Here is a 7623-nt window from a genome sequence, read left to right on the forward strand (position 1 = left end):
TATATTCAATGGGCTAAAAAGAAAAAGTCTACAACAGGAATATTCTACCAGCAAGATTATGATTTAGAATGGAAGGAGAGGGTTTCCCTGATGGCACAGTGGTTGAAAATCTGCCTGCCAGTGCAGGGGACACGGACTCGAGCCCTGATCCTGGAAGATCCCACATGCCACAGAGCAACTAAGCCTGTGTGCCACAACTACTGAGCCTGTGCTCTAGAGCCCATGAACCACAACTACTGAGCCCACGAGCCACAACTACTGAAGCCTGAGCACCTAGAGTCCATGTTCCACAACAAGAAGAGCCACCACAATGAGAAGCCTGTGCACCACAACGAAGAGTAGCCTCCACTTGCCACAACTAGAGAAAAGCACACGCACTGCAATGAAGACCTAATGCAGCCAAAAATAATTAAATAAATAAATTTATGGAAAAAGCAAAAGAATTGAAGGAGAGATCAAGAGTTTCCCAGACTAGCAAAAGCTAAAAGAGTTCATCACTAATAAACCAGCCTTATACGCAATGTTGAAGGAATTTACTTAAGCTTAAAAGAAGTCTCACTAATTATCGATAGTAACAAGAAAACAAACAAAAGTAAAAATCTCACTGCAAAAAGTGTACATAGAGTAAGAGTAGTAGATCAAACATTTATTGAGCTTCTGTAAAGAGTAAAAGACAATAGTAGTATTTTTTTTAAAGACAGGGCCCAAATAAATTAGAAACGAAAGCGATGATGTTACAACAGACACCACAGAAATACAAAGTATCCTAAGATATACACAGGGTAACTCAGGGCTCAGACTGGACACAGCCCACTCTCCATTCCCCTGTACATGAGTTACAGGAGCCTCAGGTACTGTGGAGGGGGTCCCTGAGGGGAGGCACAAGATAGAAGATGTTAGGCATTAACACGACTGTATTTATGTTAAACGTGCCTGAACTACATTCACATGAGACGGTTTTGTCCTGTATGTACATCGGCACCTTTAGTCTGCACTGCAGATCATTGGCTTCACCACCTCCACTGACACCATTAGCTCCACCTGCTGAGGACCGTCTCCTTCACATGAGATGGTTTTGTCCTGTATGTACATCAGCACCTTTAGTCTGCACTGCAGATCATTGGCTTCACCACCTCCATTGACACCATTAGCTTCACCTGCTGAGGACCGTCTCCTATAGGATTTCCATACCCACAAAGCATCGAAACTTCACAGGACCCAGAGTCTGTGAGACTCCACTCAGAGTCTCAACTGCACTCAGAGCTGTAGAGTCACAACAGAGACTCCACTCTTGGGCACACAACAGTACTGTGCACATCAGGACCCAAGGGAAGGAGCAGTGACCCTATAGGAGACTGAGAAGACCTACCTGCTAGTTTTAGAGGGTCTCCTGCAGAGGTGGGGAGTGGCTGTGTCTCACTGTGGGGACAAGGACACAGGGAGCAGAAGTTCTGGGAAGATGTGGCTCACCGTGGGGACAAGGACACTGGGAGGAGAAGTTCTGGGAAGTCCTCCTTGGCGTGAGCCCTCCTAGAGTCCGCCATTAGCCCCACCAAAGAACCAGGTAGGCTCCAGTGCTGGGTCGCCTCAGGCCAAACAACCAACAGAGAGGGAACTCAGCCCCATGCATCAGCAGACAAGTGGATTAAAGTTTTATTGAGCTCTGCCCACCAAAGCAACACCCAGCTCTACCCACCACCAGTCCCTCACATCAGGAATGTTGCACAAGCCTCTAAGATAGACTCATAGAACATGGTCATGACAGCAGAAGCAAGAAGAACTACAATTCTGCAGCCTGTGGAAGAAAAATCACTTTCACAGAAAGACAGACAAAATGAAAAGGCAGAGGACTTTGTACCAGATGAAGGGACAAGATAAAGCCGCAGAAAAACAATTAAATGAGGTTGAGATAGGCAACCTTCCAGAAAAAGAATTCAAAATAATGATAGTGAAGATGATCCAAGACCTTGGAAAAGAACGGAGGCAAAGATCGAGAAGATGCAAGAAATGTTTAACAAAGACATAGAAGAATTAAATAACAAACAGAGATGAACAATACAATAACTGAAATGAAAAATACACTAGAAGGAATCAATAGCAGAATAACTGAGGCAGAAGAACAGATAAGTGACCTGGAAGACAGAAAGGTGGAATTCACTGCTGTGGAACAGAATAAAGAAAAAAGAATGAAAAGAAATGAAGACAGCCTAAGAGACCTCTGGGATAACATTAAATGCAACAACATTCGTGTTACAGGGGTCCCAGAAGGAGAAGAGAGAGAGAACGGAACCGAGAAAATATCTGAAGAGATTATAGTCGAAAACTTCCCTAGCATGGGAAAGGAAATAGCCACCCAAGTCCAGGAAGCACAGAGAGTCCCAGGCAGGATAAACCCAAGGAGAAAATTGCTGAGACACATAGTAATCAAATTGACAAAAATTAAAGACAAAGAAAAATTACTGAAGGCAACAAGGGAAAAATGACAAATAACATACAAGGGAACTCCCATAAGGTTAACAGCAGAAACTCTACAAACCAGAAGGGAATGGTATGATATATTTAAAGTGATGAAAGGGAAGAACCTACAACCTACAACCAAGAGAACTCTACCCAGCAAGCATCTCGTTCAGATTCGATCGAGAAATCAAAAGGTTTACAGACAAGCAAAAGCTAAGAGAGATCAGCACCACCAAACCAGCTCTACAACAAATGCTAAAGGAACTTCTCTAAGTGGGAAACACAAGAGAAGAAAAGGATCTACAAAAACAAACCCATAACAATTAAGAAAATAGTAATAGGAACATACATATCAATATTTACCTTAAACATAAATGGATTAAATGCTCCAACTAAAAGACACAGGTGTACTGAATGGATACAAAAACAAGATCCATATATATGCTGTCTATAAGAGACGCATTTCAGACCTAAGGACACATACAGACTGAAAGTGAGGGGATGGAAAAGGATATTCCATGCAAATGCAAATCAAAAGAAAGCTGGAGTAGCAATACTCATGTCAGATAAAATAGACTTCAAAATAAAGAATGTTACAGGAGACAAGGAAGGACACTACATAATGGTCAAGGGATCAATCCAAGAAGAAGACATAACAATTATAAATATATGTGCACCCAACATAGGAGCACCTCAATACATACGGCAACTGCTAACAGCTATAAAAGAGGAAATTGACAGTAACACAATAATAGCAGGGGACTTTAACAATTTACTTACACCAATGGAGATCATCCAGACAGAAAATTAATAAGGAAACACAAGCTTTAAATGACACAATAGACCAAATAGATTTAATTCATATTTACAGGACATTCCATCCAAAAACAGCAGATTACACGTTCTTCTCAACTGCACACAGAACATTCTCCAGGATAGATCACATCTTGGGTCACAAATAAAGTCTCAGTAAATTTAAAAAAACTGAAATCATATCAAGCATCTGTTCCAACCATAAGGATATGAGATTAGAAATTAATTACAGGGAAAAAAACGTAAAAAACACAAACACATGGAGGCTAAACAATACGTTACTATATAACCAATAGATCACTGAAAAAATAAAAGCGGAAATCAAAAACTACCTAGAGACAAATGACAACAAAAACAGGATGATCCAAAACCTATGGGATGCAGCAAAAGCAGTTGTAAGAGGGAAGTTTATAGCAATACAAGCCTACCTCAAGAAACAAGAAAAATCTCAAATAAACAATCTAACCTTACACCTAAAGGAACTAGAGAAAGAAGACAAAACCCAAAGTTAGTAGAAGGAAAGAAATCATAAAGATCAGAGCAGAGATAAATGAAATAGAAACAAAGAAAACAACAGCAAAGATCAATAAAACTAAAAGCTGGTTCTTTGAGAAGATAAAAAAAATGATAAACCTTTAGCCAGAATCAAGAAAAAGAGGGAGAGGACTCAAATCAATAAAATTAGAAATGAGAAAGGAGAAGTTGCAACAGACACCACAGAAATACAAAGCATCCTAAGAGACTACTACAAGCAACTCTGCCAATAAAATGGACAACCTGGAAGAAATGGACAAATTCTTAGAAAGGTATAACCTTCCAAGACTAAACCAGGAAGAAATAGAAAAAATGAACAGACTAATCACAAGTAATGAAATTGAAACTGTGATTAAAAATCTTCCAAAAAACGAAAGTCCAGAACCAGATGGCATCAGAGGTGAATTCCATCAAACATTTAGACAAGAGCTAACACCCAACCTTCTCAAACTCTTCAGAAATTTGCAGGGGAAGGATCACTCCCAAACTCTTTCTATGAGGGCACCATCACCCTGATACCAAAACCAGACAAAGATACTACAAAAAAGAAAATTATAGACCAATATTACTGATGAATATAGATGTAAATATCCTCAAAAAAATACTAGCAAACAGAATTGAACAACACATTAAAAGGATCATACACCATGATCAGGTGGGGTTTATCCCAGGGATGCAAGGATTCTTTAATATACACAAATCAATCAATGTGATACACCATATTAACAAATTAGCATAGTTTTGGAAGTCCTAGACACAGTAATCAGAGAAGAAACAGAAATAAAAGGAATACAAATTGGAAAAGAAGAAGTAAAATTGTCACTGTTTGCAAATGACACGATACTATAAATAGGGAATCCTAAAGATGCCACCAGAAAACTACTAGAGCTAATCAATGAATTTGGTAAAGTTGCAAGATACAAAATTAATGCACAGAAATCACTTGCATTCCTATACACTAACAATGAAAGAGCAGAAAGAGAAATTAAGGAAACAATCTCATTCACCATTGCAACAAAAAGAATAAAATACGGAAGAATGAACCTACCTACGGAGGTAAAAGACCTGTACTCAGAAAACTATAAGACACTGCTGAAAGAAATCAAAGATATTATAAACAGATGGAGGTATCAACCATTTCCTTGGGTTAGAAGAATCAATATTGTGAAAATGACTATACTACCCAAATCAATCTACAGATTCAATGCAATCCCTATCAAATTACCAGCGGCATTTTCTACAGAACTAGAACAAAAAAATCTTAAAATTTGTATGTTGACGCAAAAGACCTCGAATAGCCAAAGCAGTCTTGAGGGAAATTAAAAGAGCTGGAGGAATCAGACTTCCTGACTTCAGACTATACTACAAAGCTACAGTAATCAAGACTATATGATACTGGCACCAACCATTTTCTTGGTTTAGAAGAATCAATATTGTGAAAATGACTACACTACCCAAAGCAATGTACAGATTCAATGAAATCCCTATCAAATTACCAGTGGCATTTTCTACAGAACTAGAACAAAAAATCTTAAAATTTGTATGGAGAGGCAAAAGACACCGAATAGCCAAAGCAGTCTTGAGGAAATTAAAAGAGCTGGAGAAATCAGACTTCCTGACCTCACACTATACTACAAAGCTACAGTAATCAAGACTATATGGTACTGGCACAAAAACAGAAATATAAATCAATGGAACAGGATAGAAAGCCCAGAGATAAACCTACGTACCTATGGCTAACCCTTCTATGACATAGGAGGCAAGGATATACAGTGGAGAAAAGACAGTCTCTTCAGTAAGTGGTACTGGGAAAACTGGCCAGCTACACGTAAAAGAATGAAATTAGGAGACTCCCTAACACCATACACAAAAATAAACTCAAAATGGATTAGAGACCTAAATGCAAGACAAGACACTATAAAACTCTTAGAGGAAAACATAGGCAGAACACTCTATGACATAAATCACAGCAAGATCCTTTTTGACTCACTTCCTAGAGAAATGGAAATAGAAACAAAAATAAACAAAAGGGACCTAATGAAACTTAAAAGCTTTTGCACAGCAAAGGAAAACATAAACAAGACGAAAAGACAACCCTCAGAATGGGAGAAAATATTTTCAAATGAAGCAAAAGACAAAGGATTAATCTCCAAAATGTACAAGCAGCTCATGTAGCTCAATATCACAAAGAACCCAATCCACAAATGGGCTGAAGACCTAAACAGTCATTTCTCCAAAGAAGATATACAGATTGCCAACAAACACATGAAAGGATGCTGAACATCACTAATCATTAGAGAAATGCAAATCAAAACTACAGTGAGGTATCACCTCACAGCAGTCAGAATGGCAATCATCAAAGAATCTACAAACAATAAATGCTGGAGAGGCATTTATTGGAGAAAAGGGAACCCTCTTGCACTGTCGGTGGGAATGTAAATTGTTATAGCCACTATGGAGAACAGTATGGAGGTTCCTTAAAAAACTAAAAATAGAAGTACCATATGACCCAGCAATCCAACTACTGGACATTTACCCTGAGAAAACCATAATTCAAAAAGAGTCATGTACAACAATATTCATTGCAGCTCTATTTACAATAGCCAGGACATGGAAGCAACCTAAGTGTCCATTGACAGATGAATGCATAAAGAAGATCTGGCACATATATACAATGGAATATTACTCAGCCATAAAAAGAAACAAAACTGAGTTACTTGTAATGAGGTGGATGGACTTAGAGTCTGTCCTACACAGTGAAGTAAGTCAGAAAGAGAAAAACAAATACCGTATGCTAACACAGATATATGGAATTTAAAGGAGAAACAAGTTTATGAAGAACCTAGAGGCAGAACAGGATTAAGGACACAGAAGCAGAGAAAGGACCTGAGGACACGGGCAGGGGGAAGGGTAAGCTGGGAAAAAGTGAGAGAGTGACATGGACATATATACATTACCAAATGTAACATCGACAGTTACTGGGAAGAAACCACATAGCACAGGGAGATCAGCTCGGTGCTCTGTGACCACCTAAAGGGGTGGGATATGGAGGGTGGGAGGGAGATGCAAGAGGGAGGGGATATGGTGATATATGTATATGTATAGCTGATTAACTTTGTTATACAGAAGAAATTAACACACCATTGTAAAGCAATTATACTCCAATAAAGGTGTAAAAGGAAAAAAAAAAAAGAAAGAAAGCCCAGAGATAAACCTACACACCTATGGTCAACTAATCTATGACAAAGGAGTCAAGACTATACAAAGGAGAAAAGATAGTCACTTCAATCAGTGGTGCTGGGAAAAATGGACAGCCACATGTAAAAGAATGAAATTAGAACACTCCTTAACAATATACACAAAAATAAATTCAAAATGTATTAGAGACCTTAATGTAAGACCAGACAGTATAAAACTCTTAGAGGAAAACATAGGAAGAATACTCTGACATAAATCACAGCAAGATCTTTTTTGTTCCACCTTCCAGAGTAACGCAATAAAAAAGAAAAATAAACAAATGGGACTTAATGAAATGTAAAAGCTTTTGCAAAGCAAAAGAAACCACAAACAAGATGAAAAGAAAACCCTCAGAATGGGATAAAATATTTGCATACCAATCAACGGACAAAGGATTAATCTCCAATATGTATAAACAGCTCATGCAGCTCAATATTAAAAAAACAAACAACCCAAGACAAAAATGGGCAGAAGACCTAAATAGACATTTCTTCCAAGAAGACATAGAGATGGCCAAGAAGCACATGAAAAGCTGCTCAACATCACTAATTATTAGAGAAATGCAAATCAAAACTACAATGA

The sequence above is a fragment of the Physeter macrocephalus genome, chromosome 15 (genome assembly GCF_002837175.3).
Source record: "Physeter macrocephalus isolate SW-GA chromosome 15, ASM283717v5, whole genome shotgun sequence".
NCBI classification, from domain to species: Eukaryota; Metazoa; Chordata; class Mammalia; order Artiodactyla; family Physeteridae; genus Physeter; species Physeter macrocephalus.